Genomic DNA, 27178 nt, shown 5'->3' on the forward strand with positions numbered 1-27178 from the left:
GTGTACTAATATATCATGGATTTTTATTGTATTAGTAGATCCACTCCAATGTCCTGGAGAAACGCTATCTCATCTTCACTCATAGTTATGGCATTATGACAAATCAAGGTGACATGACTTGGGAATAAGGTGCAGAAAACTGAAGCCCAGCTCTTTTAAGTTCAAAAACAGTTTCCTTTTCCTAACAGTTGTCAGGTTCTTGTATCTCCCCTGACTATCCTAACTCTAAATGACTCTCTTTCTATACTGGGGTAATTTAACATAAGTTATTCACATTTTTCGTTTTTCAGAGTACTGGTACATATTTGGCTGCAACCTGTAAGAATCTCAGTGCAGATGTATATTGTACTTGTGTGTATGACAATAAACACAGGATCATTATTTACATGTGGAAACAAACCTTGCGTGGTCTCAGGGAGAACGTAAAACCCCAGCCAGACAACAGTGGAGATCGGGATTGGTCCCAAGTCACTGGAGTGGACAGATAGCTGTTCCATTTATTCAAACAAGAAAGAGCCCTTTTGCAGCTGCTCTAATTGTGAGGAGATTCCTGATGGGGAATGTCAATAAATATTGGTCTGCTTTTTTTCCATTTCTCAGATTTTCTTTATTTAGTGGAATTCCTGCTGTATTTGACAGTTTGATGTCCCGCTCGGGAGTCGGAAGGAAGTTGTGTGATGCTCAGCTCACCATGTTTCCAATTGGTTCTTCAAAACTTTCAATGATGACAAAGTTGATCATTTCTCATCCGAAATTCTTGCCTTCTCCACCATTTGTATATTTTTGGGAGCTTTGTATCCTTCCTTGGAAGGTGGTCACCGTGAGCGTGGGAGAACATTGCTTTTGAGTTGCCCTATGGAGAGTCAAAGCCTTTCCTTTCTGTAAATAATTGCAGGGTTCCTTCAGGCTACACTGATTACATGGTTATGCTAATTACTGAAGAAAATCTCTTCTTCTCTTTGCTTCAATAGCAGCTTCATTCTCTCCATGTCACTACTGTGTCTCTTTTCAAATGGTTTGTGAATAATTGAGCTTTAGCTTTCTGAAATTTGTATTTTATGTCCACCACCCCCTTCCTCTTTCCCCATTCCCAGCCTTCTTTTGTCACGACCCTTCAATCTGTTGTCCATTACAGAGGCTGCTTAATGAACCGCTGTCATGCAGATGGTGTCATATAATGAACGTTGACCCATTGACGAGTAGCGTAGGATCAATTTAAGGTGATGTGTTGTGGCAGTATTTGTTTTTCCATTACATTGTTGTTCTTGTCCACTTCAGGGCAGAGGTTTCACAGATGGGCATTGATCATTTGTGCTTTGGTGAGTGACTGCAACCTCAAGTTGTCTCTGTTACCTGCTGCACTGTGTGAGTGATAGTTTGTGTGGATATTGAGTCCTCTTACAGGAGCCACGAAGCCTTGCTCCTTGCTGGGTATTGGAGTGGACTTTTGTGGTTGCCACATACAGGCAGCAGCGCCTACATTGGACGAGCTGTGTGTGGAGAGGATTGACGGTGTCAGGAGTTGGGGAGGTTTTGTTTCAGAGAATCCAGTTTATGTAGCGATGGTAAGTTGTTAAACCTCAGGATACTAATAACCCCATGATTTGGGCCTGGAGCTGATGGTGAGATTAAAGTTAACTAGTTGATGTTGGACTTGTTTGGTAATTTTAAGATGCTGCAGTCTTCATTAACAGTTCATTGTCTTGAGTGGCCTTCAAACTGGATGACAGAGTTGTACAGGTCCCTCAACCCACTGCACCTTTGCCCCCCATTGTGTCTTCCCATATTAATTCCACTTGCATTAACCCCATTTCCCTCTATGCTTTGCTCATTAAAATACCTGTCCAGATGCCTCTTAATTGTCACTGTTCTTTCCTTCACCATCTTGTCTGGCAGCTCACGCCAGATACCAGCTGCTCCTTGTATTTATTCCTTAGATTCCCTCCCTTTCACCTTAAACCCATGCTCACCCCTCACCCCCCTCCCCCGCGAAACCAACAGAGGAAATGGACTTCAGCTACCTCCCATAATTTTGTATACTGAAACCATGTCACCACTCAGGCTACTTTGCCCCAGAAAAAACAGATTGAACCAATTCGGTCTTGTAACTCGTCCTCCACTAAGGCAATATCTACGTGAATCTTTCCTGGTTCCCCTCAAGTTTTATTACTTTCTTGCGGTACAGTGACTGGAACTGCATGTGTAGCCCAACCATCGTTTTGTACAACTTCTGCATGACTGGAATCCACCAATCAGAGTAAGACACCCATGGGGTGTCCATATTCCTTTGCAGCTGTCTCTGAACATTATTCAGGCATGGGCTGAAATGTAGATATTGCTTGACCTGACAAATGCCAAGCAGTGGCCAATTTTGCCGTGAGGATATTCAGTCAGATTTCCTTGATGTTCAGTGACAAGTTCCCCACCATCAAGTTTCTGAAGTTTTGGGAGTGCAGGCAGGTTTGAACCTTGTATAAATCCATAAAGATTTTATGGCTGCAGGAGCAGGTCAAAGACCAGGACTGCTGCATCACTTCCAAACATTCAAAGTCTTTCTACTTTGTAACTCTGATGGAATACTCTCCTTGGATGTGCACGCCTCCACCATTCAAGAAGCTCACTATCATTCAGAGCAAAGCGGTGGACTTGCTGGGCATCCCATCCACAATGTGAAGACTACTGCACTTGCAATGTGCTGTAGCTGCAGTGGATACAGTCTGCAATATGTGCTCTAACAACCTGCCAGTCTGAGGCTGTAAACCTGTGACTTCTGTCACCCAAAATGACAATAGCAGAACATGCAAAGGACCTCTTCCTTTTCCATACTTCCCCGGAAGTCCTGATTTGAAAAGATAAATGTTGTTCCTTGGATTGTGGCGGTTGAGTGTCCTGGAGATATCTCCCCAAGAGTGCATTTGGACCATCACAAGAAGCACGATGACTTGCTTTTCGAGGGTGACTGGATCAGGCAATAAACACTGCGCTGCCACGGCACATTTACCTCTCGAGTTGTGAGGCTCACTGAGGCAACTACATGTGGACGGTTTGACATTCAGTACTTTACCGAGGTGAGATTCCATAGAAGGTTTGCTCGCCTTGTCAGCTATCTGCCATCATGTTGAGAATTCTCCTTTGGATTTGCTCCAGGCCATTGAAGGCTCTGATTTGTTAGTTTCACTGTGTGACGCAGCTGTGAAGTCTTATTGATGTGACACTTGGTTTAAATATTGAGCACACAGGGGGCTGCAGTTCAATGAAGAGCATGGCACATTGTGGGATTCAGTAGGTAATTAGATTTGTTATGCCACACTTCCTTATTGAGCAGTACAGATTATTTTCCTGCTAGTTTCTGAGAATTTATATATAGTACTTCACACATTGAATTACTTCCTGAAGAGCGGCAACATTTGTTCTGTAAGTAAGTCTGGATCTTAAGACAGTCATAGCAGTTTGTGATCAACAGCACCAAGGCAATATTAATAACTATAAACCATAAATGCAGGAAATAAATGTTTTGACCGTCTGCACAATGTGCGAGGAGGCACAGGATAAAGCTGCCATTGCATAGTCCTACATATATACTGGGATTTAAGAAGTGAGGATCCTACTTAAAACGAGAAAGGGAGAAAAGGCAGTTACGCTTATCACGGAGAATGAGGGAACGTTTGGATGAATGAATAGAGCCAAATGAAAAAAGGCTGTGGGATAAATACAGAGACTCATCAATCAGGTGGTGCTGAACCAGGATAGTAAACACGTTTGGAGGCTGCAGAGTTTGGGGAAAGAGCATTATTTTCTGCAGAACTTTACATTATTTTCTGAAATATTTTGCAGGTTTTGGGGTTCCAAAAGTGTTTTACAGCTAAGGGAGACTATTAAAGTGGGGTCGCTATTGCGATGCAAGGTACACCATCGCTAAGTTGGTGTCCCCTGCAGAGCAATTTGATTCATGGCCAGGTAACCCTGAGAGTGAAAATTAAACAAGCTGCTACACCGAAGGGTGGGAGTGCGGAACGAGCTGCCAGCTGAGGTGGTGAATATTGGGTTAACTTTCACATTTAAGTAGAATTTGGACAGGTACATGGATTAGAGGAGTATGGAGGTCTATGGATTGGCTGCAGGTCAGTAGGACTAGGCAAAATAGTAATTTGGTACAGACTATAAGGGCTGAAGGCCCCGTTTTTGTGCTGTAAAGAGAGAATGTTGGAAACAGCTCAGGCAGCATCCATAGAAAGAGAAACTGTTAACATTCAGCCTGAAGCGCCTTCATCAGAACTCTTTGCGAGCCCTCTCTCTGACACCAAAGCAAGAAAATTGAACAGTTATGAAAGTCGATTTGGCATAACTCTCAGCATTGCCCTTGTGTTAAATTTTTGGGGAAGAAATATTTTTTCCCCAGGAATAAGAGAGACAGATTATAGAAATTGGAGACATCTACTTTTAAGGCAAGAAGACAATTTTATGGAAATGACCTGCTAAGTTTCTCCAGCAGTTTGTGCATTGCACTCAACCCCAGCATCTGCAGATTTTTTTGTCTAAAAGATATGATTTACACTTGGATTTCCAGAAAGCATTTTATAACGTGCCCCATTTATAAACACCCATAAGCTAAGAATGCAGAGTTGGGGGTAAAATAGAAGCCTGGGTAGAGAATTGGTTAGAAGGCAGAGAGTTGGGTGTTTCTCTGGTTGGCACTCAGTGGTGAGCAGACTGCTGCAGGGGCCAACAACTGTTCACTAGATAAATAAAAAAATGGTGGTAGGGAGAGGAGACACAGAGCTACTCCGCAGCACTCTACCTCCCAGTCCAACGACCAACAGCTATGTAAAGTCTTTAAACGGCCTGTTAAAGGAGCTGACGGTGATTTATTTTAAAATCCTGCAACAATGGGGCCTGGGCCCAAGATGGTGGTACCTGTGTTCAGTAGCAGCTTCCATGGGCTACAGACTCTGGGGAAGCAGAGGACTGGAACAGGCCACCAGAAAACAGAGACCACCCCCTATTTGAGAAGGAGAAGCAGAGGAGATGATAACCACAGCAGTGGACCATTGAGGGGCTCTGTGGCAGAAGAACACACAGGTAGGTGGTGGGCTGTTAACGACGGGAGGCAAGGAACCCACACAGGCTGCAGACTGCTGGAGACGGGCTCAAGGGGTACCAGGTATCAGAACCGTGATGTGAGAGGGTGCTGAGGGCGCTGAAGACTTCTTGATCATGTCAGGTTTGGATCTGGAACTCAGGTTTGGACTGAAGTCTATATGGCTGCAGGCAAATCCAGGGACACTCAGTGACTCTGCAGGGGGAAGGGTGAGTCTCTCTTTCTCTGATTGTCAGTAATTTATGTTAATGGTAAATCTGTCTTGTGGCAGACAAAAACAAATTTTGAGTAATATTACATGACAATAAAGGAATCTTGAGTCTTGATTTGGAAGAGTAGACTAAATGTAGTGTCTCAAAGTTTTTGATGACACTAAATTGTATGAAAAATAAATTATATATAGGACAGAGTCTATGGAGAACTCCAGATAGATTAAGTAAGTGGGCAAGGATCTGACAGATGGAGGACCATGATGGTAAACATGAGGTTATCCACACTGGAAGGAAACCAAAGATAGGAGTGCTTCTGCATGAATCACAAAGGTTGGTTTGCAGGTGTAACAGGTCTCAAGAAGTGAACTGGCATGATGTCCTTCGTTGCTCGAGGGATTGAATTTAAGAAAAGAGTGTTGGTGTATTGTGTGCAGTTCTGGTCTCCTTACTTGAGGGAGGGACTGTTTTGGAGGCAGTGCAGAGGAAGTTCACCAGGTTAATTCTCGAGTTTCCAAGGAGAGATTGTGTCACCTGGGACTATACTTGTTGGATTCCAAAGACTGAGGAGGGGTGGGGTGGACATGCGAAGGACATAATATGTCCTAGAGAGACGTGTTTTGATTGAGCTCTCCATGAAGAGTGCTAAATAGACAGTTAAAACTTGAAACTCAAGGTTTTCTTTATCAAAAGTGGATAAAGCTAGTGCAAATTAGATCAGCCATGATCGTATTGAATGGCGGAGCAGGCTCGATGGGCCATTTTTGGCCTACTCCTGTTCCTACTTCTTATGTTCCTATGTAAAGAAGCCAAGGCAACCAAGAACAAAGACTGAAGAAGCTCCTCTTCAACTAGAAACTTCAGGTTTCTGAAAGGCAGCGGTGCAAAAAAATGGCGATGGAACTGGCAGAACCAGGTAAAACTGGGGAGTTGGGTCAAGAGCTGAGCATCGTCCTGGAAAAGATGGAGAATTTATGTACCAATTCATAAGTGTTGAAATGGTGATGAGAGATTTGACGGAGAAAATGACCGAAATAAAAGATTGTTGAAGACCTGATTAAGAGAATGGGTTGAACAAAAGTTGAATTGTCGAAAACTCATGGAAAAACTTGAGGCTTTGGAAAAAAAAAGGCCAAAGAACGGGAGTCAGATAAACAAGAACTACTTGACAAAATTGACCATATGGAGAACTTCAGTTGATGGACTAAAGGAAGGAATCGAGGGAAGAGACCCAGTGAACCTTTTTCAAAAATCAATCCTACCAGTGTTGGGAGAAAACAAATTAGGAGAAAAACTGCACGTCGAGAGAGCTCACTGAAGACTCAAACCCAGAAGAGCTGGCGACCAGAGACCAAGACCAGTTCTGGTGAGAATTTTCATCTACCGAGAATGGGAATTAATTGTGGGAGCAGAATAATGGGCTGCCTGAGGTTGATCATGAAAAGGCACTTTATTTTCAAAACTTTAATGCAACCTTGATTAAACAAAGAAATGAATTTGAAAATGTGTAAAGAAACAGTGTTTTAAAAACTTGAAATACTCAATGATATATCCTGCGATTTTGAGGATCGAAGTAGCAGAAGCGAACCGGTGATTTTTCAAGACCAAGAACGAGGTGGAAGATTTCTGCGAAGTTTGTTTTAAAAAAAAAGATCGAAGTTGCTGAGGGAGAAGATTGTGAAAATATTTATAATGGAAGTAAGTAAAAGTTGTATTTTTTAAATTTTGCTAAACTGTCTTGTATTTATTGTTTAAAAGTAGAAAGTATAAAAGAGTTCTTGGAGAGCTCTGTAAAAGAGAAAAAATATCTGGGAAAAGTGGTAGCAGGGTGGAGACTCCAGTCTCAGGGGGAGAATGGTGCCTGGAAAGGCGTACAAAAAAAGATGGCGCTAAAGGGAGTGGCTCTTCTTCCTCGAGAGACCCTGTGGGCTTTTATCACAGGCTTTAGGGGCTCTATGTATACGTCATGGTCAGGGCGGGGACATTGCATATTTTTATTAAAGGGGAAGGATCACAGAGGATGGGTGGGGCAAGTAAAATTGTCTTCATTTGAAACAAAAGCAAGAAGTGCAGCGATTTTAATTAATAAACATACCAATAATAATAGAAGAGACTTTAACCGATCAAGCTGGAAGATTTGTAATGGGACACTGTAAAACTTATGCAGAATCATGGATGTTTATGAATATTTACGCCCTAAACTATGATGTCTGTATGAAGGATATCATTTTAAAAACTACAGGGAGAAGGCAAAATATATTGATTGGAGGAGATTTCACTTTTTGTTTAGATCCAATATTGGACAAATCTGCGAGAACAACAAGGGCAAAAGCTGCAAACATGACATTATATATGGAGGTGGCTCAATCCTTAAGAAAGAGACTATTCGTTCTATTCAAGGCTACGTGATTCACGTACAAGGATTAACCTATTTTTCATGTCTGGTCAGTTACAAAGTAGAGTGGTAAAGATGGAGTACTTGGCAAGACTTTTATGAGACCACTCACCATTAATATTAACCATCAAAATATTGGAAAAGCAAGAAAGTATGTATAGATGGCACCTTAATGCTACATTATTAAGGAGGAAAGATTAAGAGACAGATAAGAATATTTTGTGAAAACTATCTTCCTTCTACTGACAATAGTTTTCTAATATGGGATACACTTAAAGCTTACTTGAGGGGACAAATTATTTCTTATACTAAGAAGCTTAATAGAGAATATGCGAGAGAATTAGAAGGTTTAGAGAAGGATAACGTAATTGGAAAAAATATCAGATATCAGGAACACAAGAAAAATATTGAATATTAGAGAATAAAAAGTTATAATATAATACTCTACAAACATAAAGGACAGAAAAAAATGATACTAAAATATTATGAACTAGGAGAATGGGCACACAAAGTGTTATCTTGGTAGGTAAAAGCAGAGGAGCTGTTCAGAATGATAAATGCTATAGGAGCAGACACTATAACATACAACCAAAAAGAAATAATAATACATTTAAGCAATAATATATGAAACTATATAAATCAGAATTTATATCCGGGATCGTCAGGAGCCGGCACCTGCCGTTGCTTTGGAGTCTTCCAGATTTCAGAATCATTTTGATTTCCGTCCCTTTAAGTTTGCTCGAGTCATGCTGCCATCTCTTATCCTCCTCGCCCGCTTGAGTCGCGCTGTCGTCTCTCCACCTTGTTCGCCCAAGTTGTGCTGCCACCACTCCCCCTCGCCCGCCCAAGTTGCGCTGCTGTCTCTCTCTCCTCCCTACCCTCCACCGCGGTATCAGCTCCAGGAGAACAGCCACCTGCTCGATTCTCCTCTACTGGCATAGCGGTTTAAGTTGCATGAGGGATTATGGGTAGCAACGACAGCCATCGAGCTGCTGCCACTGGGCCAACTGAAAGTGCCACGACGCTGGATAGGCATCAGTATAGCCGATTCTGAGGCATTTACAAAGTAGTGGAACATGTTGGAGTTGAGTGAGGGTCATGTTTGGTGCCAAACTCCATCTTTGATGAGCAGATGTCATCTACCGAAAAAATTTTGGTTTTTTGAATTCCAGATAAAAGGTTAGGCACCTGTAGTAGGAGATGAAAATGAAATAGAAGACTTTTTAACAAATGTTGAACTGCCTAAATTAGAAGTGAGAGAGAAAAGATGACTTAGATGCACCTTTTATAGAGGAAGAAATAGAGAAAGCTCTGGGTACTTTACAAGCTAAGAAGACTCTGGGGGAAGATGGGTTCCCTCCTGAGTTCTTTTGGCAATTTAAAGATTTGTTGATCCCACTTTTGATGGATGTGTTGGACCAGGCAGTGGAAACTCAAATGCTTTTGGAAACTTTTTCACTGCTATAATTACACTGCTACCGAAGAAAGGTAGAGATCCGCTAAAAACCTCATCATACAGACCAATCTCACTCTGAATGCAGACTATAAAATATAGCAAAGGCACCAGCCAACAGACTTGGTTTTTCCAAAATTAATACATGCAGATCAGGTGGGATTTGTTATTCATCAAATAGTATAAGTAGATTATTCAATATAATACATATGGAAAAAATCAAGGTTGAATCCAACATAACTATTTTTTTAGATGCAGAAAAGGCATTCAGCTGACTGGAATGGCCTTTCTTAGTTAAAACATTGGAAAAATTTGGTGTCGGCAGAAAATTTATAAGTCACAAGCTAAAATTATAACGAATAACCAAATGTCATCTATTTTCCCTTGAATAGATTGAATCGACAGGGGTGTCTTATCTCCAGCATTATTTATACTAGCTCTTGAACCTCTGGCAGAGACTAAGAGATCCAGATATTAAGGGCTTCAAAGTTTGACAGGAAGAACGTAAAATTAGTTTATTTGCTGATGACGTGCTATTATATATGTCTGACCGCGCTGAATCACTGATAAGATTACAAACAATATTAGAAAAATATGGAAGAATATCAGGATATAAAATAAATATGGATAAAAGTGAAATAATACCATTGCAGAAAATTTTATTACGAAAGATATCAAAAAGGTAGTATATTTAAAAGGAAGAAGGATGGAATTAAATATTTAGAAATAATGACAGATAATAATTTACAGAACTTGTATAAGCTTAATTATGCCCCTCTACTAGAAAAAAAATAAAAAAATATGCCCAGAAATGGAAAGAAGGGTAAATTGTATAAAAATGAAGGTAACGCCAAGACAACAGTATCTTTCAATCGTTGTCTATTGTATGAACTGAAAATTTCTTTAAATTATGACATAATTGAATAAGACAATTCCTATGGAATAACAAAATGCACTGGAAAAGTTAACAAGGGTCGATAAGGTGGAATGACTTCGACTTCCGGATTTTAAGAAGTATTAACTCTTAGCACAAGCAAGACTTTTAGTATCTTTGAAGAAAATAGTTCCCCCTTCGTGGATTTGAATGGGATGAAATTCAATAAAAGAGGAGATAATGAAGGACTTTATTTGTAAGTGGAATGTTAAGTCAACAACAAAAAAAAGGATAATCCAATATTAATATACCTGATTAGAATATGGCAAGAAATAAATGAATGTATGGGGGGGGGGGGCGAGGACACCATTATGTAAAAGCACATTACTGCCTATGAATCTGGGTAACAAAATATTGAATTCATGGTAGACAAACGAAAAAGATATGTTGATGATTATTATATGGAGGGATCTCATGACTTTTGAACAACAGAGAAATAAGTATGGAGTAGCTAATTGGACATTCTTCTGCTTCTCTAATTAAGATTGTTCTTAATTGCAAAACCAAGTTTACAGAGATCGAGAGAGGGATGGGAGTTGGATCTAGGAGTTGCAATAATGAAAAGATGCAGGACTGATTGGTGTTTGGACAGCATGACGTCAATTATTGATGCAAGATATGGATTAGTGCCCTATAATTTCCTACATTAATTATACCTCACACCACACAAATTACATAAATCAAAAACTGAAATATCAGAAATGTGTTTTAGAGGTGGGATAGAAATAGGAATGTTCTTGCTATGTGGTCGTGTGTGGAGGTGAGACCTTTCTGACAGGATATTATTGAAATGCTAACAAAGATAACAGGTGACCTTCATGGACAACGTGGAGCTTTATCTTTTGGGCAATTTTATTGAAATAAGTGGGAAAGATAACTAGCTGTGGCAAAAAAATGTGTTGTGAAGACTGACTCGGCTTTACAGATACCATGATGGAAGACAGAGATGAACAGTTGTATACCGATGGAAAAAAGTCACATACAATCTAAAAAAATAAATATATTTCATTAAATTTGGCAACCATATCTGGCCAAAATGTAAAAAGGTGCTATTAGTATAAAAACATAAGTGACCTCCCCAATGAAGATTTTATTTTTTAAACCCAGATTTATACTGTGAAAAGGCAGCTGGGGGGGGGGGGGGTGTTGTGTTTTCTTTTGTAAAGAAAAGTTTTATATAGTTTTTTAATATATCTATATATAGAGTTATATTTATATATTTTGAAAATAGAAAATTTTGTATATTTATGGAAAAACCCAAAGCTAAAATATTTTTAAAAAATGATGTTGAGCCTGCGCACAAAGACAGGAACAGAAGAACTGAGCCACGGTGGGAAGAATATTCTGAGTTGTATGTATTTCTCGTAAAATCCCCCTTTGGAGAAGGACGAACAGCGAGGAATTCAAAGTTGTATCAAAACAACTTGGGAAAGATTTCTTCAATTTGCAACCAGATAAAAAAGTCTGCTGAAGACAACTAGTATGGCTAAGAGACTCACTAAATGATATTGTCACAAATCACATCGGTCAAACTTATTAAGGGCCACATTTGTCCTCCTTAATTTTCTGCAAAATGAAAACATCTCTGCAGTAAAAAAAGAGAAATTTTCTATCCATGCCAAGAAAAGTGGTACAAGTCCGGACTGGGTCAAACAAAAACACTACTCCCATGGAACGAGACCACAGACGGGCAACTCAATTTGTCACAAATACATGTGGAAGATAAGCGGGTGTTACGAAGCTCTTGGATTCATTGAAGTGGAGCTCCCTCCAAGACAGACATGAAGCACTGACCTGTTTTTATAAATGCTAAACTGCTAGCTCGATAAAGACGATCAATCCTAAACCGAACCCAAGCCTGCTCAGAGCAGACAAGGGCACGCCACCCAATTTGTAGTGCTATCTTCCAAGACAGATGTGTACAGCAATTCAATCTTCCCCTGCACGATTAAAGTATGGAATAATCTTCACCCTACATCCTCACACAACCGACCCAACTAAATTTAGGCAATTAGTGAGATTTGGTTGCAGGAGGGACACTACGAGCAGCTCAATGTTCCTCGGTTTCGTTGTTTTCAATGTGATAGAGAGGTAGGGATGAAAGGGGAAGGAGTGGTGGTGTTAGTCAGGATGAAGTCACACAGGACAGATGAGAGGACTTGTCTCTTGAGGCTATGTGGTGGAAATGAGGAATGAGAAAGGGATGACAACATTCATGGGATTATATATAGACCTCCCAATAGTCGGCAGGAATTGGAGGAGCAAATTTGTAAAGATAGCAGTCAGTTGCAAGAAACATGCAGTTGTAGTAGTAGACGATTTAAATTTTCCACACATTTACTGGGACTCCCATACTGTAAAAGAGCTTGATGGGTCAGTCAATGGTGTGAAAATCTTCATGCTGCCCAAGCTGGACAAGGGAGTTCTCATAGTGCAGGCACATAATTTATGTTGAAACTCTTTTGCTAGAGTGCCAGGGAGCAAGCCTGTTTGGAGGATTCAGATAAGGGTTTTGGGAGTGAATTTGTGAAGTTTGAAGAAGAAAGACTGTTCCACATGTTGAGGAAATCCAGAACAAGGCGTCACAGTCAAAATTTCCCTGTTGATCAAATCTGCTGCAGGGCACCAAACTCAGGGAAGAACATTTGGTGTGGTCACAAGCTCTCTTTGTTGCCATTTGGAAAACCATATGCACCACATTGTAAATGTAGAAGAGGAGGTCTCTTTCTAACAGACAGTTATTTCTCCTGTTAGAACGACTACTCCAGTGGATGCTTGCTACTCCCTCTGGAAGATGAGAACTGAAAAAAGTATAGAGACTAAAGTGCCGAACAGTTCCTGAATGGTTGTCATTGTTGATCACTGACTGGCTTATTGTTTGGGGATCTCTACTCTTCAAAGCATTAGGTCATCAATAAGTCCACCTACATAAGGCCTGAACTGCCAGGAATGGTTATCAACTCCAGCTGGGGTTTAATCATGGTGAAAATGGCTGCATCCCTGGGAGAGAGAGGTAAAGTTTCGGAGAGGGTCAGACATCGTCACCTTTTGGGCCAGGGGAGATGAAGAAACGACACTTGGCGGATCAGATGAGATGGAGCCATGGCACAACAGAGCAGGGCAGGACAAAGCTGGGCCACTCTGGATGGGAAGGAAGGCCCATGGCTCACCCGGGCAGGTCAATGATGGGCCATTCTGGGTGGATTGGGAGGAAGAGCCACTCCAGGTGGATCAGATGAGGAGGGCCCAAACCAGATCACACCAGGACAGGACAAGGGTGGGCCACTCTGGATGGATGGGGTTAGGTTGGAGGAGGAACACTGGATGGACAGGGGAATGCTAATCAAGTTCTATCGGTGAAAATGACATTTTTTTAGGATTCAATTGAGTTTTCTCACACGTGATGCAAGATTGATGACTTCCTTACCTTTTTCTCTTTGTATGTATTTAACGAGGTGGTTGGTGGATTACATGCCCAGCTGATTGGCAATGACATTGTCATTGGTTGGAATCTTTCAGCATTTCTTGTAGATTGTTTTTTAATTGATTGCTGCCATTGGATTTGAAGTTTGAATGTGTTTGATACTGACTACAGCAGCACCTTCTGGCTGTTGGTACAACTGAATTCAAACAAAGGGCTTTGTGTCCTGCCTGCTGGATAGAAGAGCTCTGGATCAGAACATTTCGAGCTGATCCTTTCGATGAAAGATCATCACTCTGGAGCTGTAAAGCTGTCATGGACTGATACTTTCTCAGGGAAACCTTGCATCAGTATCCCAACAAAGTTGTGTCTGGGTTAGATGCAATTTAACCCTGGTCAGGAGAGGGTTTCTTGCGGCCAACAAAAACCTACAGTGTTGGGAGTGAATGTATTGATCTCATTTGAATGTTCTGTGACTGGCCATGGGCAGGGTTCAAAGATCCATTACTGTCATCTGCGTAAATACAAAAACACATTTGTTTACTTTGGTTTGCCTCACTTCAAAGACATTGTGTCCATGATTGTACCACCTCTGTTGTTGCGGCCACCAGTGCCCCCGCAGTCTCTGTCGCCAAACAGCTTCATGCCCTGTCCACCAGTGAACTCAAGCTCCAGGCATCCACGTTGCCATCCTTGACCCCTGGCTCCAAATCCCCAATATGGATAGGAAGCTGTCAATACCCAAGGCCCTTCAGGATCCCTGCTTGCCGTGACGAAAATTACCTGAAATATTGACAACCTGGTGGCCCAGTAGTTTGGACTCAATTCCAATAATCAAGTTCAAGCTTATTGTCACATGTACTAAAGATATAGTGATAGATGTTGTTAGCAAGAGACCAATTAGACAGCTCAAATGTGGTACAACAAGTAAGACACAGTGCACATTAGGCAGAGGTTCTTGGAGATCAGTTGGTACTGAGCTAATGCAGCAAAATTTTACTCTTTGGAAGTGTGCTCAGGAGTTTTATCATGGCAGAATGGAAACGTCTCTTGAATTTGGTCATGTGTGATCTCACATTTGTGAATCTTCTTCCTGCTTTTTTTCTCGGGGGGGGGGGGGATAAAGAGAAAGTGGCCGAGTTGGGATGAGTCTTTTAATATGTTGGCTGCTTTTCAAAGGCAACAGAAGTTAGAGGTGGAGTTGATGGAGGGGAGCTTGTTGGCAGTTGAGTGAGAGTTTGGGTGGAGCAGTTCCTGTACCACACAGTGATGCACTCTGACAGGACACATCTGTAGAAGTTGTTAAGGGATATAGGTGACAATGTCCTCGAGTTTATGAGGCGGTTGATAGGCTGTTGTACTTTCTCGACCATTGCATGAAAGTGAATGGACCAGAATAAGTTACTGCACCGAGATGTCTGCACCGAAGAACTTAAAAGCCATCCAGCTTATCACTCTTGATATGGACTAGGGATTGAACTCTGCTCGTCTTCCAAAGGCCTATAACTTGCTCCATCATCTTGCTGACATTGGAGTGAGAGATAGTTGTCCTGACACCAAGTCATAAGTCTCTCTGCTTTGAAATTTGCTATATTATCATCAAATTGTGCACTGTGGAAAGCTCACTGGTTGCATCACACCCTGGTTTGGAAATTCAAGTGCCTAGGATTGTAGAGGGCTTCAGTAGGTACCAAACATAGCCTCCCATCCATTATGGTCATCTACATGAGGCGCTGCCAAAGTTCAGAAAATTTTAGCACTTAAATAAGGCAGATAAAGGCCAATGGGATCCTTGGAAAAGCAGAAAGTTGGATTCAGGATTGAATCAATGGCAGGAAGTAAGAATGGTGGTTGGCCCTGAGATCCTCAAGCCTTTGGCCCTGTCAGGACTGAACCTACACCATAGCACTTTCCATACTGTTCCCATAACCACAGAGTCCATTAGTGCACAGACACTATCGATTGCTGCCTTGATTGCATTTAGTTATTCAGCACAATTCATAATGTCTACTACAGTTCTGGATATTGGAGATTGAGGAAAGGCACGCTGAACCTTTGAAACACTGGGCTGATCTCAGCTGAATATTGTGTTCATTTCTAGACATCTCATTAAGGAAGGACATGGGGGCGCTGGAGACTGCACAGAGAAAATTTACAAGAATGGTTTCTGGGATGAGGAATTTATTTTCAAAACAATTAACAAGACAGGAACTGTTTGCTTTAGAAAAGACTACTGAGGGGAGATCTGATTGAATTGTATCATGTACGTAGTGGTCGAAGGCTGTTATTCTGGCGGGAGGCCTGTGATTAGTGGTGCTCCATAGAAATCAGTGTTGGAATCCCTGGGGGGGGGGGGCTGTGTGAGAGAGAGAGATTAAAAACATAGTGGATACATTATTAAGTATAGATAGCTGGAGTTTTGGATAGTGCAGAAGGCTAGACTACAGGTTGCAGATCAGTGGGCAGAGTAATGGCAGATGGAGTTTAATCCAGACAAATAAGATTATTATCTTTCACTTTGGGAGATCAGCTGTAAGGGGAATGAATGCAGCCAATGGTAGGGTTCTTACAAGTATTGATAGAGGGATATGGGGTCCACATCCATAAAGAGAGGCCATGCAAGTAAGTAGGATGGTACAGAAGTTGTATGGTATACTGGGATTCATTGGGCAGGGTACTGAGTAAGGAAGTCAAATTGCAGTAACATAAAACTAGTCAGGCCAGACTTGGAGTACTATCTGCAATTCTGGATGTCTCATTATAGGAGGGATGTGGAGACTTTGGAAAGGGTAGAGATGTAGTTTTCCAAGATGTCTAGTTTAGAGGCTATCAACTTTGGGGAGAGATTGGACTAACTTGGGTTGTTTTCTTTTGTTACAAGATCAAACCAGCAACCACAAAGAAGGCATATCACACAGGGGTAAAGATGAACAATGACTTTATTAACAAAAATTCACCTTCAAACTTTAATTCAAAATTCCCCCCCCCCTTTTATGACAATGCCCACTGGTTACTATGCAAATTTCTATAACATTGTAAAACTAATAAATTCCCCAGCCTAAATATAACATACGTAATCAAAATCTAAGTTATATTTCCAAACAGCCCACAGAAAAGCTTAGACACAAAACACACAAGACTCACAAAACTTCAATCTCAACTGAAGCAAAGATCATAAACAAAATTCAGTTTGTTTGGTAAATTGAAGCCAAAAGATCTTTGAGAGGGAGAGTGAGAGAGAGCACAAAATTTGAAATTGTCTTCTTGTGTTGCTTGCAGAGAGAGGAACCACTGGCTTGGTCCGGATCCTTCCGGCTACCTTCGGAATGTTCATCCTTTTTGAAATCCCAACATTCTAAACTGTCATCCAGACCATGACTCATCCTCTGGGCCTCCTTCCACGCCACAGCACCACCTCGTGGTGGTTTATCGCCCAAGTCCAGAAATTTTTACATCATCTTCTGCACATGCTCAGTCCGTCTCCCACTCTCTCAGCCGTCCACCTTCACTTTGGCTCTCGAAGGCAAACTGTCATTTTCCAACACACAACCACACACACATAGGCCAATACACAGCACAGAACTCTGTAACACTTTGGAGTACAGGAGGCTGAGGGCAACCTGATAGAGCAAAACAAAATCATGAGAGGTATTATCTGATTTCCAGGGCAAAAGCATCACACTCCAGAGGGCACATTTTAAGGTGGGGGGAAATTGTTTAAACGAGATGTACAGAACATATATTTTACACAGATAGTTGTGGGTGCCTGTGACAGACTGCCCTTCAAGGTGCCTGATTTCAGGCACCTGACCACATTTTACTCATACTTGATGAAGGGCTTTATCCCAAAATGTTGTTTATGTATCGTTATCTTTGCTCTATAAAGGACACAGTGTGACCCGCTGAGTTTCTCCACCATTGTGTTTTTACTTCAACCACGGTGTCTGCAGACTTTCATGTTTTACTTCTGCCAGGATTCAAGGTGGAAGTAGAAACTTTCTTTGAGGAGGCTTCTTGATGGAGACATGGATATGAAAGGGATTGGGGGATCTCAGTTAGGTGCAAGCAGCTGAGTTTCATGTTGGCTGCCATTCCTTGGTAATGGGCAATGCAGCTGGAGTCCATGGAGCCGCGGGAAAATTTTGTGTTCTGAACTGCATTCACCACCTTTTTTGCTTCTTGACTTCTTGGGCAGAGCAGTTTCCAGGAGAATGAGCTCATCCCCTCTTCCAGAGGGGACGTGGTGACAAAGAGGGAGAGACATGAGGATATGCCTTTCTATATCTGGTGGGCTGCAGTTAAAATGAGCCATGACCTACCTCTTGAAACTTGTCAGAGCCACTTATCTATGTAAAATTGCAGAGAAAGCATATACGATCTTCGCTGGTGGTCTGTGCTTGGTGCACAGGAAGGGAAGCCAATCAGATGCAAAGCAGCAAGTGACTGCCATCCTCTCAGGGCAGCTGAGGAAACAGCTGTTCACATGATCTTTTCCCTTCATGGGAATGCGGGGTGTTTGTGGATACACTTGAATGGTAAAGAGGTGGGCAGGGGAAAGAAACAACATATCGATAGAGAAAGCTGTGAGCTTTAATTGCTGTAGCGTCAGTCCAGGGTCCTTTCTCCTTTCATCATCTGGCACTTTAATTACAGTGGTAACATGTATTCAGCTGATAAGCTGTAGTGTTCCTTTTGGACTCATTACACAGTAGTTGGAAACATTGTCGAAGCAGAGTTATCAATACATTCTCTGATTGATAATCAGATGTCACGTATCTAACCAAGAGCATTGTCAATACAGTGTCAGGGCACCATTCTCCTGCTCTTTCTTTCTTTCTTTCCCTGCTCACGGAAGCAGTAGAGGTTGCCATATTAAATATATTTAAGACATGGTTAGATAAATTTTTGCATAATAGGGAAATTGTGGGTGATGAAGAAATTGCAGGTAGGTGGACTGAGTCTATGGCCAGGTCGGCCACAATCTTCTTGAATATGGAGCAGACTTGATGGGCCAGAAGGCCTACCCCTGCTCATATCTCTTGTGTTCTCTCCCTCTTTCACTGCTCGCCCCCCAACCTTTCTAGTGAGGAGCATGGACAAAGTGAACACTGTACTTGTGGTCCTTTTCCAGAGGTAGATGATAGAGGGGGGTAGGGTATAACAATTTAAGAAAGACCTGAGGGGCAGTTTTTTCCATTTGGGTGGTCTGTATCTGGAACAAGCAGCCAGCGGAAACAATAGACATGGATACTGTGGCAGTGATCAAAAGTATTTGGACAAATGTGTGCAAAGGAAGGGTTTAGAAAGATAAGGACCAAATGCAGGAATCAGAACTGAGTTTATAGGGGACTGTGAGTATCAGCACTGGCCGAACCACGCGATGAACCATTGGTTTTCCGAAGAGTTGGGCATCGGAGTATCAGAATTCCACTGTAGGCAGGTTAGGGCAGTAAAGCCACCTTCACTGGCACCAGCCATATTACAGCAATATCAGTTTGTTGATATCAGTGCACTAAAACATTGTGGTGGCTGCAAATCTGCAACACAAATGGGATCAATGTCAGCAGGTGAATGTTCCACCGTGCTTGTTGACAGAACACACACTTAGACGTTGAAGTAAATACAGAGCCTGCGACACCTGGGTCCAAAGAGACTGGCCACTAGTCGGAACGGTAAAAAACACACCAAAAAGCCTCTCTGGACGCTGCAAGACCAGCTGAGTTCCTCCAGCATTTCGGTGTGTTTATACTAATCACAGCATCTGCAGGCTTTTGTGTTTCACCAGTAGGAATGGAACCACATTGTGTTCTCCAACAGCGCGCTCTCATCCAGGAGCGGCAGGATTGTAAATACAGAGATGGTGCAGATTAACAGCACCGTGAGACTATGAACGCAGCAGAGATGCTATGAAGAGCAGTGTACAAAACACCAAGTCAGTGGATATTAATAGGAGTAAAGGTGTTGTACTTTCAGGTCCTGCAGCACGGTTACTGGAACGCTGTTTCAGCGCTGGCAATTGGGGTTCTGTAAGGAGTTTGTACATTCGCTCCATGTCTGCATGGGTTTCTTCCAGATGCTCCACTTTCCTCCCATCCTTCCAACGTTCCGGGGTTGGAGGTGAATTGGTGTATTTGTGGGTACTGGCTCATTGGCCAGAAAGGCCTTTTACCATGCTATACGCCTAATTTTAAATTTAAATACGTAAGCACAGAAAGAATGCAGACTCTAACAGGCCATAGGGGTGGGACATATAGAGGAAAAAGCAATGTTTATGGACAGAGAGACTTTGGGATCAGTCCATAATTCTCTGAAAGTGGGAATGCTGTCAGTAGACAAGGAGATGAAGAAGCTGTATTGCAAGCTTGCCTTCATAGATTCGGCCATAGAAAATAAGAGTTGTGAAGTTATACTGCAGCCTATCAAAACACTGGTTGGACAAACTGGTCTCCACACTATAGCAAAAATGTTATTGTACTGCAGAGAGGATTCATTTGGATGTTAACTGGATGAAAGAGAGATTGGATAGGCTGGGCTTGTTTTCATAGAACACTACAGCACAGTACAGGCCCTCGGCCCTCGATGTGCCAAGCCATTTATTCCTTAAAAAAAATTGTACTAAATCCTCCCGACCCCAAAACCCTCTATTTTTCTTTCATCCATGTGCCTGTTTAATAGTCTCTTAAATGTCCCTGATGTTTCAGCCTCCACCACCATCCCGGAAAGGAATTCCAAGCTCCCTCAACTCTCTGTTTAAAGAAAACCATAAAACAAAACACTTGCCCCTGACGTCTCCCCTTAACTTCCCTCCCTTCACTTTGTACATGCATCCTCTGGTGTTTGCTGATCCCGCCCTGGGAAACGGGTGCTGGCCGTTCACCGTCTTTATGCCTCTCATAATTTTGAGGACCTCTATCAAGTCTCCTCTCGTCCTTCTATGCTCCAAAGAGAAAAGTCCCAGCTCTGCTCATCTCGCCTCATAAGACTTGTTTCCTAATCCAGGCAACATCCTGGTAACTCTCTTCTGCACCCTCTGCACAGCTTCCACGTCCTTCCTATAATGAGGTGACCAAAACTGAACACAATACTCCAAGTGTGGCCTCACCAGAGATTTGAAGTTGCAACATGACCTCTCTACTCCTGAACTCAATCCCCCTATGAATGAAGCCCAACATCCATAGGCCGCCTTAACTATCCTATCAACCTGCACGATGACCTTGGGGGATATATCCCTGGGGTGAATGAGGCTGAGGCTGACCTGATCGAGGTACATTATGATTATGAAAGCAGAGATGCAGTTGATGATTGGAATCTTTTTCTTATGGTAGATTTCAGAGCATAAGCAGCTTGAAAAAGAATTTGAGGAGGAAGGTTTTTATTGACAGAGTGTGGTTGATATCTGGAACTTGCTGCCAGAGGAGGTGGTGAAGTCTGGTGCATTCATCATGCCAGGCAGCTTAGTGGTGAAGGCAGATGGATTGAATGGTTGCAAATTCAATATTTGAGATTCAAGATTCCTTTATTGTCATGTAATAGTACAGAAAAAGTAAAACAAAATTCCCTTCTGCCAGACACAAGGTAAAGAGTCACCATTAGTGTCACCTGGTGTCCATTGCAGAACGAGAGAGAAGTGCAAAAGAGAGTCCCTTTAGTGACACTGAGTGCCCATGGATTTGCCTCCATCATTGTAGTACACATTCCTTTTCGATCCATCAGCAACCTGAGCTCCAAACCAAACCTCCAACACGACCTGGAAGCCTTCAGCGATTGAGCCCCTTCGGGTCCCCTTCTTGCCCTCAGCTCCCCCATGAATCCTGGTTTCCATGACTCAGGGTCCAGCAGTCCACAGCCAATGTGGGCTGTCCTTAGCCTGTGTGGGTCCTTCAGCTGCTGAGCCTCTTGCTGGTCCGCCGCTGTGGTCATCCTCCTCTTGGGTTGTCTCCCATGGGTGGGTTTTTCCCCCATTTCTGGTGCCTTGGGCCAATCCGCTGCTCCCTGGAGTCTACAACCCTTCATGGATGCCGAGCGCAAGCACCGCCATCTTGGGCACAGTCCTCTGTAGTTGCAGCAAACACGGTTGTCTCCTTTAACAAGATGTCTAGAGCTAGTGACAGAGACATCCCAATGGCGAACCATTTCAGTCTGTGTCACACTCCCATGCTCACATGTCCGTCCATGGAAATTGGAGGAACAGGACCTGATTTTCTGTCTGGGCACTCTCCAGTCATAGAACCATAGAACACTGCAGCACAGAAAACAGGCTGTTCCGCCCTTCTAGTCTATGCCAAAACATCATTCCGCTAGTCCCACTGACCTGCACGCATTTCATTACCTCCCATCCATACGTCTATCCAATTTATTCTTAAAACTTAAAAGTGAGTTCACATTTACCACATCAGATGGCAGCTTGTTCCATACTCCCACCACTCTTTCAGTGAAGATGTTCCCCCTAAACCTTTCTCCTTTCACCTCTCATTTATTTCTCCTAATCTAAGTGGGAATAACCTACTCGCATTTACTCTGTCTATACCCCTCATAATTTTGTATAACTCTATCAAATCTCCCCTCATTCTTCTTCGCTTCAGGGAATAAAGACCTAACTCATCTCCTGAAGACTTGACAAAATCCTAGTAAATCTTCTCTGCACTCTTTCAATCTTATTGATATCCTTCCTGTAGTTCGGTGACCAGAACTGCACACAACCCTCCAAATTTGGCCTCACCAATGTTTTATACAATGTCACCATAACATCCTGACTCCTGTACTCAATATTTTTAGTTATGAAGGCCAAGATGCTCAAAACTCTCTTTACAACCCTGTCCTCGTTGTTTTCTATGTTCTCCTCCTGTTGCTGTGTTGCAGCTGCCACTCTCAGCTGTGGAGATCGACTCCGCAGCTGTTCCCCCCTCCCGTCAGTGTGTTTTTTTTCATGCGCGGTTGCGCACTTTTACTCGGCTCCGCGAGCCATTTTTGTAGTCCCGAGCTCGGGACTTCCACTGACCTTAGGGAGCAGGCTTCTCTCTCCGCGGCGGGCCTCCTCGGACAGGTAAGGCTTTCACCTTCTTCTTCCGATGTTCTTTCATCTTCTATTCTTCCCGTTGCTTTCGACTTTTCTCTCTTCACTGCCATTTTCTTCTCACCTTTACTTTTACTTTGTTTTAATTTTTATTCTTGTACCTTTGTTTTGTGCGTTTTTTTTCAACTTTTCCGGAGAGGGCTGGAATTCCCTGACCGGCCACTACTCCATCACGTGACTCCTCCCTCTTTACAACCCTGTCTACTTGTGATGCCACTTTCAGGGAATTCTGTATCTGTATTCCCAGATCCCTTTGTTCCTCCGCACTCCTCAGCGCCCAACCATTTATTATGTATCCGAATCATGGGTCCTCTACCGGCACCACCTACGGCCCCTAGAACGCTTCCACCAGCGTTGTCTCCGCTCCATCCTCAACATCCATTGGAGCGCTTACATCCTTAACGTCGAAGTACTCGAGATGGCAGAGGTCGACAGCATCGAGTCCACGCTGCTGAAGATCCAGCTGCGCTGGATGGGTCACGTCTCCAGAATGGAGGACCATCGCCTTCCCAAGATCGTGTTATATGGCGAGCTCTCCACTGGCCACCGTGACAGAGGTGCACCAAAGAAAAGGTACAAGGACTGCCTAAAGAAATCTCTTGGTGCCTGCCACATTGACCACCGCCAGTGGGCTGATAACGCCTCAAACCGTGCATCTTGGCGCCTCACAGTTTGGCGGGCAGCAACCTCCTTTGAAGAAGACCACAGAGCCCACCTCACTGACAAAAGGCAAAGGAGGAAAAACCCAACACCCAACCCCAACCAACCAATTTTCCCCTGCAACCGCTGCAATCGTGTCTGCCTGTCCCGCATCGGACTTGTCAGCCACAAACGAGCCTGCAGCTGACGTGGACTTTTTACCCCCTCCATAAATCTTCGTCCGCGAAGCCAAGCCAAAGAAATCTTGGTTTGTCCTTCCAAAATGGAATATCTCACACTTGTCTGCATTAAATTCAATATGCCATTTTCTGCCCCATTTTTCCAGTTGGTCCAGATTCCCCGCAAGCTTTGAAGATCTTCCTTACTGTCCACCATGCCTCTAATCTTGGTGTCATCTGCAAACTTGCTGATCCAATTTCCCACGTTATCATCTAGATCACTGATATAAATGACAAATAACAATGCTCCCAGCACCGATCCCTGAGGCCTCTAGTCTGGGAAGTACTAATTAATCATGGACGCTAAGTGACTGAACTTTCTCGACCAAGCTGTCATGTGGGATCTTTGTCAAAGACCATACAAAAATCCATGCAGACATTTTCTTCATCACCTTTTCTAGTAACCTCCCTTGTTTGTCTCAAGGCAATAACGTAATCTAATGAGTCCATGACCTCACTGCCATTTTTCCTCATATCTACGGATTCAGTTTCTGTCTATCGAATTAATACAGATGCAAAAATCGTACCCTAGATCTTCCTTCTCCCCCTCCCCCCCCCCCCCGAATCTTTCTGGCTCTATACATAAATGACCACTCTGATCTTTAAGTGGACCAATTTTGTCTCCTGCTATCCTTTTACAATATATCCGTATAAGCCCTTGGCGTTTTCCTTCACCCTGTCTGCCAGAGCAATATTCATTTAGCACTCCTGATTTTCTTCAACTATGAGATGTAAGAGGGCTGGGACCCTGAATGATATGAATCAATTACTGCTGTCTCAGCTCAGGCATTGTTTGAAAAAAGCCCACCCAGTTAAGTGTGAGAGTAGACCCCACCCTCCAGACAGCTGTTCCTTTTCGCCTGAAGCCAAATGACATGCTGGTTCACTCCCCATGTGATCTAGCTGGGATCCTGCTGTGGACCCCTGCTGTGGGGCATTGTTCAGTTACTGCCTTTTCCATTCTGATACCTCCATGTGAAGGTTCCTTTCCAATGTGCATACACAACGGCTCACTCTTCTTGGAGATTCTAGTTTAGATGGCCAGGGAAAGCATTAGATGGTAGTTGACTGGACAATCTCTGAAGAGTTGCTGGAAACTTTTTCTGGACAGTGTGGCAGGGAAACACAGTCCAGTAGAGTAAGCCAAGAGAAATGACTGAAGTATTTTTATCTTTGTGGATGTTAATTCTATCTTGGGATGAATTCAGCTGACACTGCTGCTATCGAGCAGATGTATTTTCGTGCATCCATCGGGATTCTGATAGCTGAATAATTCTGTGCTTTGACGGTTAGACGCACATTGTCTGGCTGTGTCATCACACACCATGTTGCTAGCGCTATAAAAAGCAGCCGCAATGGAGCACCTGGTGTCTGCATAGCTGTTTACTTTGAAGGAAGGCAATGCTACTGCAAGAGAGTGTACCTCTAAAACGCATGTGCGTGTCCCCTATCTACTTCGGGAGCTACGGTTAAGTCATGGTTATTGAAGAGCCGAATGTCTAGTGAGCAGCTGTCATAGGCCGAGAATTCGTTTAACTCCCCTGCAGGCTGTGGGATGTGGGTGGGTGGGAGGCAGTGCAGACAAAGGATTCGCAGCGTGCCCTAATCACATTGGATGCCTCTGACCTTTTCTCCTTTCTCTCCTGGAACAGCCGTTCATGAAAGGAAAACAGTGTCTGCTTTCTGTTTGTATGGATATTTTTCCTTTTAATTAGGATTTGACTTTGCTTCTCCTTCTCCTGACCCTTGACCTGTGTGGACTGGTTGAACATGCAGTATTGTGCTGACCTGTGCACTTCTATGAATTTCTGTGTGCCCCCTCCCCCCAAAACCACAGAGGGATCAGAATGGACAGGGTCCACTACTTGAGCAGTGAAGTGCACACCAGCTATTGCTGTGTGGTTGGTGGGCATGCGTGCAGTTTCGGAGGAACCGAACACTTTGTAGGACAGAAGATTCTTAGTGTCCAGTTTGCATTGGGATGGCTCAGTTAGCGTAGTGTTTAGCGCAACACTGGTTAACACCAGCAGTCGGGACTGCAGTTTGAATCCTGTAATCTCTATAAGGAGTGTGTATGTTCTCCCCATGTCTAGGTGTGGGTTTCCTCTGGGTGCTCCGGTTTTCTCCCACCATTTGTAATGTACCAGGTACAGATTACCTCCTGATGATCTGATCTCGGAAGCTAAGCAGGCTTTGGACTGGTCAGTACTGGGAGGGAAGACTGACTGGGAGCACCAGGTGCTGCAGGTTTCTGTGAGGGGCGCTAGACAAAGTGGTGATTTTCTGTTTGCTTTATGATCGACAAAAGTTAAAGAATTTCATTATAAATGTAGTATTACATGACAATAATGACCTTTAATTGGGTGTAATTTGGCAAAGGGGGCTCATGGGCTGAAAGGCCATGTTACCGCGTTGTAGGTCTAAATTTAATTTATAAAATTATGGTCCAGTTTTTAAAAAATTAACCATTCACAGGATGAGAACAAGGCCAGGATTTAATGCCCATCATGAATACTCCTCCACCAAAGTTGCCAGGCCATTCTGAGAACTTTGTTGTCTACATTCTTGTGAGCTTGAACTGTCACACAAGCAAGATAGGGTATGATTGCAGATTTACTGTCCAGAAGGATATTGGTCAACTCGATGTTTGTTTTGACCATTTGCTAGTTTCATGATCACCAATACTAATTCCAACTTTATTCAAACTTAATTTAACTTATTTGAACACAATTTCCTGACAAATGAAGGCATATGATGTGCTGGCCTTCATTCGTCAGGGGATTGAGTTCAAGAGCCGTGAGGTCATGTTGCAGCTCTGTAAGACTCTGGTGAGATCAAACTTGGAGTGTTGCATTCAGTTCTAGAATACAACACAGTACAGGTCCTTCTGCCCTCAATGTTGTACTGATCAATGTATTCCCACCAAAAAAATGAAACCCTCCCTACCTCATAACCCTCAGCTAATCCTGGCCTTCCATCAGCTCCACGGCATCACATTTCCATATCCATGTTCTAAGTTCATCTCCATTCATCCTAATTCTCCTTGCTTTAAAAGTCTTCTTGATTGTCCTATCAACTTATGTGGCAACCTTGAGAGATCTATGGATTTGGTCACCAAGGTTCCTCTGTTTTCTACACTGTTAAGAGTTCTGCCATTAACCATGTACTCCAACCAAATTTGACCTTCCAAAATGCATCACTTCACACTTATCCGATTGAATTCCATATGCCAGCTCTGTAGCATGTCCTCTTTTAGTCTTACTTCTTTTGATCCTTTTCTGTGAATAATAATCCCCAGTAACTCTTGCACATCAGTACTTTTACAATAAACTCCTCTGTGAAATCTAAAATCTGAGCCAAAATATCTTTGCCTTTCTCTTCCTCCATTGCCTTTATTTTGAGCCTGCAACTCGCTATCATTTCTGTTTCTGAGCTTTTGCTCTCATCACTCGGAACTGTTTATGGATCTGTAAAGACAGGAGCCCAGCCCCAGCTGTGTTTTGGGGATTCTGGGGAGCACCCCGCTGCTGCACTCTCCCTGAATCTGGAGTTCAGTGATGGTAGGTGTCTTCACTGCCCTTTGTGCGAGGATGATAGCAGATTTGCTTCGTTAAGGAGCACATGCACACAACGGTTCCGTCCCAATCTCAAAGCTCCACATGGTGGGTGGTGCAGGAAAAGCCCACTTGCTGTGGGTTGAATTTCCCGTATTCCTTC

General features: G+C 43.0%; 1 protein-coding gene across 3 annotated transcripts in view; it reads left to right on the forward strand.

Moving 5' to 3' along the window:
* Window positions 1-27178, forward strand: part of LOC138755895 (arf-GAP with GTPase, ANK repeat and PH domain-containing protein 3-like) — a 324334-nt gene that overhangs the window by 17689 nt on the left and 279467 nt on the right. The window contains exon 1 of one of the 3 annotated variants that reach the window (XM_069922696.1): window positions 1299-1319. The exons of the other annotated variants lie outside the window; for them this stretch is intronic. The gene's annotated coding sequence lies outside the window, so the exon portion shown is untranslated. Of the gene's footprint in view, window positions 1-1298; window positions 1320-27178 lie in introns of those variants that run through there. 3 annotated transcript variants of the gene reach the window in all.

Source organism: Narcine bancroftii, chromosome 2 (assembly GCF_036971445.1).
Source record: "Narcine bancroftii isolate sNarBan1 chromosome 2, sNarBan1.hap1, whole genome shotgun sequence".
NCBI lineage: Eukaryota > Metazoa > Chordata > Chondrichthyes > Torpediniformes > Narcinidae > Narcine > Narcine bancroftii.